General features: G+C 42.6%; 1 pseudogene; it reads right to left on the bottom strand.

Annotated features, from left to right (window-relative positions):
- Positions 1-4,624: 4,624 nt before the first annotated feature.
- Positions 4,625-4,741, bottom strand: LOC132537927 (small nucleolar RNA SNORA70; annotated as a pseudogene).
- Positions 4,742-8,694: the final 3,953 nt, after the last annotated feature.

The following is an 8,694-nucleotide window of genomic DNA, read 5'->3' as shown; positions in this document are numbered from 1 at the left end:
TATATTTTTTCTTTCTTTTCTTTTGTTTTTTTAAAATTTTCTCTCTTTTTTTTTTCTTCTTTTTTAAAAAATTTCTTTATTGGGTAATTAACATTTTACATTCAACAGTAAATAAAATAGCTTGTACATGCATAACATTCCCCAGTTTCCCATATAACAATACAACCCCCACTAGGTCCTCTGTCATCCTTCTTGAATCTGTATTCTCCCCACCCAGCCACCCCAGAGTCTTTTACTTTGGTGCAATATGCCAATTCCAGTTTAGGTTCTACTTGTGTTTTCTTTTCTGATCTTGTTTTTCAACTTCTGCCTGAGAGTGAGATCATCCCATATTCATCCTTCTGTTTCTGACTTATTTCACTTAACATGAATTTTTCAAGGTCCATCCAAGATCGGCTAAAAACGGTGAAGTCACCATTTTTTATAGCTTAGTAGTATTCCATGGTATATATATATATATATACCACAACTTGCTCAGCCACTCATCTGTTGTTGGACACCTGGGTTGCTCCCAGGTTTTGGCTATTACAAATTGTGCTGCCAAGAACATATGTGTACACAGATCTTTTTGGATGGATGTGTTGGGTTCCTTAGGATATATCCCCAGGAGAGGAATTGCAGGATCAGAGGGTAGGCCCATTTCTAGCCTTCTGAGAGTTCTCCAGACTGTTCTCCACAGAGGTTGGACCAATTTGCATTCCCACCAGCGGTGCAGGAGGGTTCCTTTGACCCCCACAACCTCTCCAGCATTTGCTGCTGTTACCATTTCTGATGTCTGACATTCTCACAGGAGTGAAGTGATATCTCATTGTTGTCTTGATTTGCATTTCTCTGACAATCAGAGACTTGGAGCATTTTTTCATGTGTTTCTCGGCCTTTTGGATCTCTTCTGTGGTGAATATTCTGTCCATGTCCTCCCCCATTTTTGGATGGGGTTATTTGTTGTCTTGCTGTTGAGATTTGCAAGTTCTTTATATATGCTGGTTATTAGCCTCTTGTCTGATGTATGGCATGTAAAGATCTTCTCCCATTCTGTGAGGGGTCTCTTGGTTTGGGTAGTAGTTGCTTTAGCTGTGCAGAAGCTTTTTAATTTGATGTAGTCCCATAGGTTTATGCTTGCCTTAGTCTTCTTTGTAATTGGATTCATTTCATTGAAGATGTCTTTAAAATTTATGTGGAAAAGAGTTCTGCCAATATTTTCCTCTAAGTGTCTGATAGTTTGTGGTCTAACTTCCAAGTCCTTGGTCCACTTGAAATTTACTTTTGTATTTAGTGAAATACAGTGGTTCAGTTTCATTCTTCTGCATGTTTCAACCCATTGTTTCCAACACCATTTGTTGAAGAGACTCTGCTTTCCCCATGTAATAGTCTGGGCCCCTTTGTCAAAGATTAGATTCCATAGGTATGTTCTTCTTTATAGTGGTGTGGAAGACTGAATCTGGAACTTTGGAGCTTCAGGCATGAATGTTAGCTTGCATAATTTTTTTTTATACCTTCAGGGTTATCTCTTGGGGCTTGGTGCCTGCACTACTAATCCACTGCTCCTGGCAGTCTCTTTTCCGCTTTGTGTTGTTGTTGTTGGATAGGACAGAGAGAAATTCAGAGAGGAGGGGAAGATAGAGAGGGGTAGAGAAAGATAGACGCGTGCTTCACTGCTTGTGAAGTGACTCCTCTGCAAGTAGGAAGCCGGGGATTCAAACTGGGTTCCTTGCACTGGTCCTTGCACTTTGTACTATATGCACTACTGTCTGGTTCCTTTGTTTGCATAATCCTTATGCTATCTCCTACACCCTGTTGTTTTTTTTTTTTCTTTTAAGATTTATTCACTTATTAACTGAAAGAAAGAATCAGAGCACCAGTCTGGCCTATGTAATTCTTAAAATTGAACCCAGGACCCCACACTTTTGAGTTCAATACTTTAGCCACGATGCCACCTTTGTACATTTTTGTAAAGTTAAGCATAGTTTTGCCATACAACTCATGAAGTCCCTGACAGGAATCTATCCAAGACAAGTGAAAACATAAATCCACACAAAAAGTTGTACACAAAATTTCTTTTTTTTAATTAGTGAGTTAATATTGATTTTGCAAGATTATAAGATTACAGGGGTATAATTCCACAGCACTCCTACCATCAAAGTTCTGTGTGCACCAGTTTTCATAGACTCTATTCATAATAGCTAGAGATGGAAAAATCAGAATAGTCATCAACTGATAAATAGGTAAACAGAATATGGTATCTCTCTACTTCAAAATAATAATCACCTTAGTCTGGCCTCCACCATATTGGAGGAAGCTTGGGTGCTATAGTTTCTTTATCTCTCTCTCTCTCTCTGTATGTATGTGTGCACCTGTCTCTGTTTCTGTCTCTCTAGCTAAGAAGATCATCCCCTGAGAACTGAAGCCCTGGTGATGACCAAAAACAAACAAAAAAAGTAACTAATAATATTCAACAGGAAAAGGGAAGAGACCACTTACATATGCTACTACATGGATAGACCAAAAAGCGATAAGTGGGAAGGAGGGTGTAGACAGCATAATGGTTATGCAAAGAGACTCTCATGCCTGAGGTTCTGAAGTCCCAGGTTTAATCCCTCGCAGCACCATAAGCCAGAGCTGAGCAGTGCTTGGTAAAAAAAAAAAAAAAATGTGTGAAGACACCCCCCATACCCCACAGGGGGACCAGGGACATGAACCCGGCTCCTTGTACACTGCAGTGCATGCACTCAGCCAGGTATGCATCCTTTCCCTCTCTTGCCAGTCTGCCTTTCTTCCCTCCCTCCCTCCCTCCCTCCTTTCCTCCCTCCCTCCCTTCCTTTCTTCTTTCTTTCTCCCTTTTTCTTTCTGAGAAAGCAGAAAGGCAGAGAAAGAAACACAGCACCAAAGCTTCCTTCAATATGGTGGAGGGTGGGGGCAGGCAACAGCATACTCTCCAAGCAAGCTAGTTCACTAGCCATTCCCCCCTCTCTTTCAGTGTGAAATTCTAATAAGAAACAAATCGAACAGACATTTAAACTTGGTGAAGCCTCCCATTTTGTACATATGGATCTTCTTTTTTTTTAATTTAAATTTATTTCTTTATTGGGGAGTTAATGTTTTACATTCAACAGTAAATACAATAGTTTGTACATGCATAACATTCCCCAGTTTCCCATTTAACAATACAACCCCCACTATGTCATTTATCATCCTTCATGGACCTGTATTCTCCCCACCCACCCACCCCAGAGTCTTTTACTTGGGTGCAATATGCCAATTCTATTTCAAGTTCTACTTGTGTTTTCTTTTCTGATCTTGTTTTTCAACTTCTGCCTTGAGAGTGAGATCATCCCATATTCATCCTTCTGTTTCTGACTTATTTCACTCAACATGATTTTTTCAAGGTCCATCCAAGATCGGCTAAAAACAGTGAAATCACCATTTTTTATAGCTTAGTAGTATTCCATTGTGTATATATACCACAACTTGCTCAGCCACTCATCTGCGGTTGGACATCTGGGTTGCTTCCAGGTTTTGGCTATTACAAATTGTGCTGCCAAGAACATATGTGTACACAGATCTTCTTGGATGGGTTCCTTAGGATATATCCCCAGGAGAGGAATTGCAGGATCATAGGGTAGGTCCATTTCTAGCCTTCTGAGAGTTCTCCAGACTGTTCTCAACAGAGGTTGGACCAATTAACATTCCCACCAGCAGTGTAGGAGGGTTCCTTTGACCCCCACACCCTCTCCAGCATTTGCTGCTGTTACCTTTTCTGATGTCTGACATTCTCACAGGAGTGAAGTGATATCTCATTGTTGTCTTGATTTGCATTTCTCTGACAATCAGAGACTTGGAGCATTTTTTCATGTGTTTCTCAGCCTTTTGGATCTCTTCTGTGGTGAATATTCTGTCCATGTCCTCCCCCATTTTTGGATGGGGTTATTTGTTGTCTTGTTGTTGAGTCTGGCAAGCTCTTTATATATGTTGGTTATTAGCCTCTTGTCTGATGTATGGCATGTAAAGATCTTCTCCCATTCTGTGAGGGGTCTCTTGGTTTGGGTAGTGCTTTCTTTTGCTGTGAAGAAGTTTTTTAATTTGATGTAGTCCCATAGGCTTATGCTTGCCTTAGTCTTCTTTGTAATTGGATTTGTTTCATTGAAAATGTCTTTAAAATTTATGTGGAAAAGAGTTCTGCCAATATTTTCCTCTAAGTGTCTGATAGTTTGTGGTCTAACTTCCAAGTCCTTGATCCACTTGGAATTTACTTTGTATTTGGTGAAATACAGTGGTTCAGTTTCATTCTTCTGCATGTTTCAACCCATTGTTTCCAACACCATTTGTTGAAGAGACTCTGCTTTCCCCATGTAATAGTCTGGGCCCCTTTGTCAAAGATTAGATGTCCATAGGTGTGGGGCCTCACATATGGATCTTCTGGCAGCCTGGGATCTTGAGCTTGATCCCTCACAGTGCTTCAGTCACATGCTGCTTGTTCTGCAGCTTGGTGAGGATGGACACAATGATCTGGACAGTGTGGATCCTGGCACCGAGTTCTGGGGCTTTCCAGAGGCATCGGCACACCTGTCTGGAACCCAAGATTTAGGACAACAGGTGGTGAGGTATGAAGTGAATATTTAAAGGCAAGAGCTATCTCCAAGCTTCCTTAGGTCACCATGCAAATAACATGCTGCAAACACTACCCAGGAGCCACTGCACGTTGGGTCCATGGTGAGAAGAGCATGCTCAGCTTGGCTGGTTGCAGTCTCTTCTGTACTTCCTAAATATTCCACAAGTACTTGCAAGTCTCTGATAATCAGGAGAGAGACAGGAGGGGAGAGGAAAAAAGAGAGAGAGAGAAAGAAGCAGGATGTCGGGCAAAACTTGCTACTTTGTTCTGGTAAAAGAAACTTTGGCATTTTTGCTTCCAGAAGCTTCTCCAGCAGGAAAAGCAAAAGAGTGTGCCCTCCTCCCACAGAGACTCAGAGTCAGCCTCTGTCACAATGCACATGGAAGTATCACAGGCATACATCATCTCGACAAATACGGTGCCTAGAAGTCACCTTTGAAATAGACTGCAAGGGTTGTATAGTGATGTCCTGGACAGACTCATTAACAAGGAGAAACCTCCTGAGGAAAAGGGATAGGGACCTCTACCGAGCTCCTTTCACCACCACCACCACCACCACCACCACCACCACCACCACCACCACCACCACCACCATCATCATTTAGCTTTATGATCAGAAGGTAGCTCACTTGGTGGAGCATGAACCTTGCTATGTGTGTGGTCTAAATTCAAGCCCTGACATTACATAGGAGTCCCACAGCTCCAGGGGAAGCTCCAGTGTTGTGGCATCTCTCTCAGTCATTATCTCTCTCTACTTAGCTAAAATATAAAGAACCTAAAAGTTGGCTCAGGAGTAGTAAAATTATGTATGCATGAGGCACCAGCTCCGTGAAAAGAAGGAATAAGGAGGAGGAAAATAATAAAAGGAAGATGAGGAGAAGGAGGAGGAAGAAGAGGAGAAGGAGGAGGAAGGAGGAGGAGGAAGAGGAGGAGGAGAAAGGAGGAGGAGGAAGAAGAGAAGAAGGATTTTCATTGACTATAGCCTACATCAGACAGGGCAAGAATGTTCTGGAAGCCACCTTGTGCCCCCTCACAGTCACAAACTGCCTCCCAAGGGTAACTTCTGCTTCCTGACATGACTGAGTCTTTTGTCCTGGTTGTGACAGCTACAACAGCAAGCAGTTCACTCCTTCTCACTCCTGTTTTACTCCTCACTTTATTCAGGATCACATTGCAGAGTTTGACACCTCTTATAAGAAGAGTTCTCTTCCATGCTGTGCGCAAGCCTCAGTCCATTGCGAGGCACCTTCCTCTGCAGGGAGTGAGTGTTCTCTCTGCTGTCCTGATGTACAGGGGGCCAGCACCTGTCAGTCTTGAACCAATACTATACATCAGTTTCCTACTGTGATCGGGCCTGTGTTCACCTCCCACCAGCAGGCTCAGGTCCTGTCTGCACTCTTGCCAACACAAGGTATTTCTGTCAGATTCCTTTCAGCTCCACTGCTGGGTGTTGTGGTTTCATTTGCATTTTCCTGGTGGTTAGAGTCAAGCATATTTTCATTTGCTAACTGGAAATTGAGTGGAGAGAGGAAGATAGAAAGAGAAAGAAGTAGAGAGACCACTTCAGCCTTACTTCACCACTTAGGAAGTTTCCCCCTGCTGGTAGGGAATAGGGGCTTGAACCTGGGTACCTGCGCACTGTAATGTGTGAGCTTAACCAGGTGTGCCACAGCCTGACCCCTAATTCCAAAGGCTTTGCTGTACAACCGTTCATGAGTAGACCTCCAGTCCACCTGGAATGGACTTCTGTCCATGTGTGTCAGGTCAAGTTCAATGTGACCTGAGCCTCTGATGGAGGAAGTGTAGGCTCCACCAAGAGGGACCTGGTCCGGGGTGGCTGGGCAGGAAGAGCCTGTTGCGGCCTTAACAAGGGCCTCTGAACAGATGCTCTGTGGGCCTGGCTGCTGAGGAGAAAGTTCACCCTCCCAGAGCTCTGGTGACTTCTTCAGAGAGTTGAGGGACTGACACAGCTGAATGGACACAGACAGAGACCCCTTCTCAACTCCAGCTCCTGGAAGAAGCATCTCCAGGCAATTTGAATAACCACAAGACTGGGACTTAGATGAGAACTTTCCAAAATGAGCCCTGTATTTGCCATGGTCCTTCACGGTTGTGATAAAGCACTGCAGGGGCAGATGGACAGCTTCCTCACTTCTCTACCACTGGGGGCAACAGGTCTTGTCCTTTGGGACTGAGTCTCCGAGGCTCTTGGGCAGTTAGATAGATGCCTACTCTGGCTACTTTGAATTTTCAAATGAGCTGTGGCTGGGGAGTGAGTCATATTAGTAATGTAGTTAAGTAACCGAATCACTCTTCAGGCCATCAAAATAGTGTGCTTTCATGTGACTTAGCTGAAACTTCCTGATAAAGAGGTGACCCTCCCCACTGTTAGTGGGACTGTATATTGTCATAGAGATCCACCTAAATGTCTTCTTGGACATATGTGTGTTATGAAAAGTTAGAATTCAACTGGTCTGGTTCTATGAAGCAGATGTACCCCAAATCTCCTGATGTTAAAAAGGGACAAGGACACAGTGAGCTGAGATAAGATATTCACTAGCCATCAAGGAAGCGCAAAAAACAGCTAGTCCATTGTGTCTGACACCTGGGTCCATGACACCCCAAATTCCTGTTCTCACAAGAACATGTTAACAGAGTAGATGAAAAGCAATTTAATGTACAAAAGGAGGAGGAGGAGGTGGTAGAGACAGAGGAGAAGAACTCTTGGGGCATACAGTCAATGGAATACCACTCAGCAACTTTAGAAGACTATATTGTGTCCTTTGGGACAAAATGCGTGGAACTAGAAGTGATTATGGTTAGTGAAAGAAGTAAGGAAGTGAAAGAAGTAAGGAAGTGAAAGACAACTATCAGGTGATTTCACTCATGTGTGGAAGATAGAGAATTGAAACACATTAACTTAAAAAAGAATTCAACCCAGGGGACTGGGTGGTGGCACACCTGGTTGAGTGCACATGTTATAATGCTCAAGGACCCAAGTTAAAACTCCTGGTTCCCACCTGCAGGAGGATGCTTCTCAGTTGGTGAAGCCGTGCTGTAGGCGTCTCTCTCTCTTCTTTATCTCTCCCTTCCCTCTTGATTTCTTGCTGTCTCTATCCAATAAATAAATATAATAAAACATTTTTTTAGTTTCTAAGAAATTAGATTTATTTCAAAAATTCTTATGGTCCGGGAGGTGGTACAGTGATAAAGCTTTGGACGATCAAGCAGGAGGTCCTAAGTTCGATCCCCAGCAGCACATGTACCAGAGTGATGTCCAGTTCTTTCTCTATCCTCCTATCTTTCTGATTAATAAATACATTAAATCTTTTTAAAAATTCTTACTTAGCTTACAAATTATATATATGTTTTTAGAATTTATTTATTTATTTATTTATTTATTTATTTATTTATGAGGAAGATAGGTGGAGAGAAAAAACCAGCCATCACACTGGTACACATGCAGCTAGGGGTCAAACTCAGGACCTCATGCTAGAGAGTCCAGTGCCTTAGCCACTGTACCACCTCCCAGACCATACAAATGATACATTTTTAGGGGCATATGTGTAGGACTTATTTGGCCACTATCAAAGATCTTGTGCCATTACTTCAAAGAGATTCCTCCACCTCTTTTTAAAAAATATTTATTTATTCCCTTTTGTTGCTCTTGTTGTTTTTTATTGTTGAAGCTATTATTGATGTCATCGTTGCTGGATAGGACAGAGAGAAATGGAGAGACGGGGGAAGACAGAGAGGGGGAGAGAAAGATAGACACCTGTAGACCTGCTTCTCCACTTGTGAGGCGACTCCCCTACAGGTGGGGAGCCGGGGGCTCAAACCAGGATCATAACACCGGTCCTTGCGCTTTGTGCTACATGCGCTTAACTCGTTGCGCTACCGCCTGACTCCCAATTCCTCCACCTCTTATCTCACTTCCTCTCTCTGGTGACCATGAGAGTTTTCACATAGTTTTTGTTCATTTTTTAAATCCATATATATATATGTATATATTTGTTTTTTATATCTCACATACAAGTCAAACTATCTGGTAATTGTCTTTCACTACCTCACTTATTTAACTCAGCATA

Source organism: Erinaceus europaeus, chromosome 3 (assembly GCF_950295315.1).
Source record: "Erinaceus europaeus chromosome 3, mEriEur2.1, whole genome shotgun sequence".
Lineage (NCBI taxonomy): Eukaryota > Metazoa > Chordata > Mammalia > Eulipotyphla > Erinaceidae > Erinaceus > Erinaceus europaeus.
This window is presented reverse-complemented; position numbering and strand designations above follow the sequence as displayed.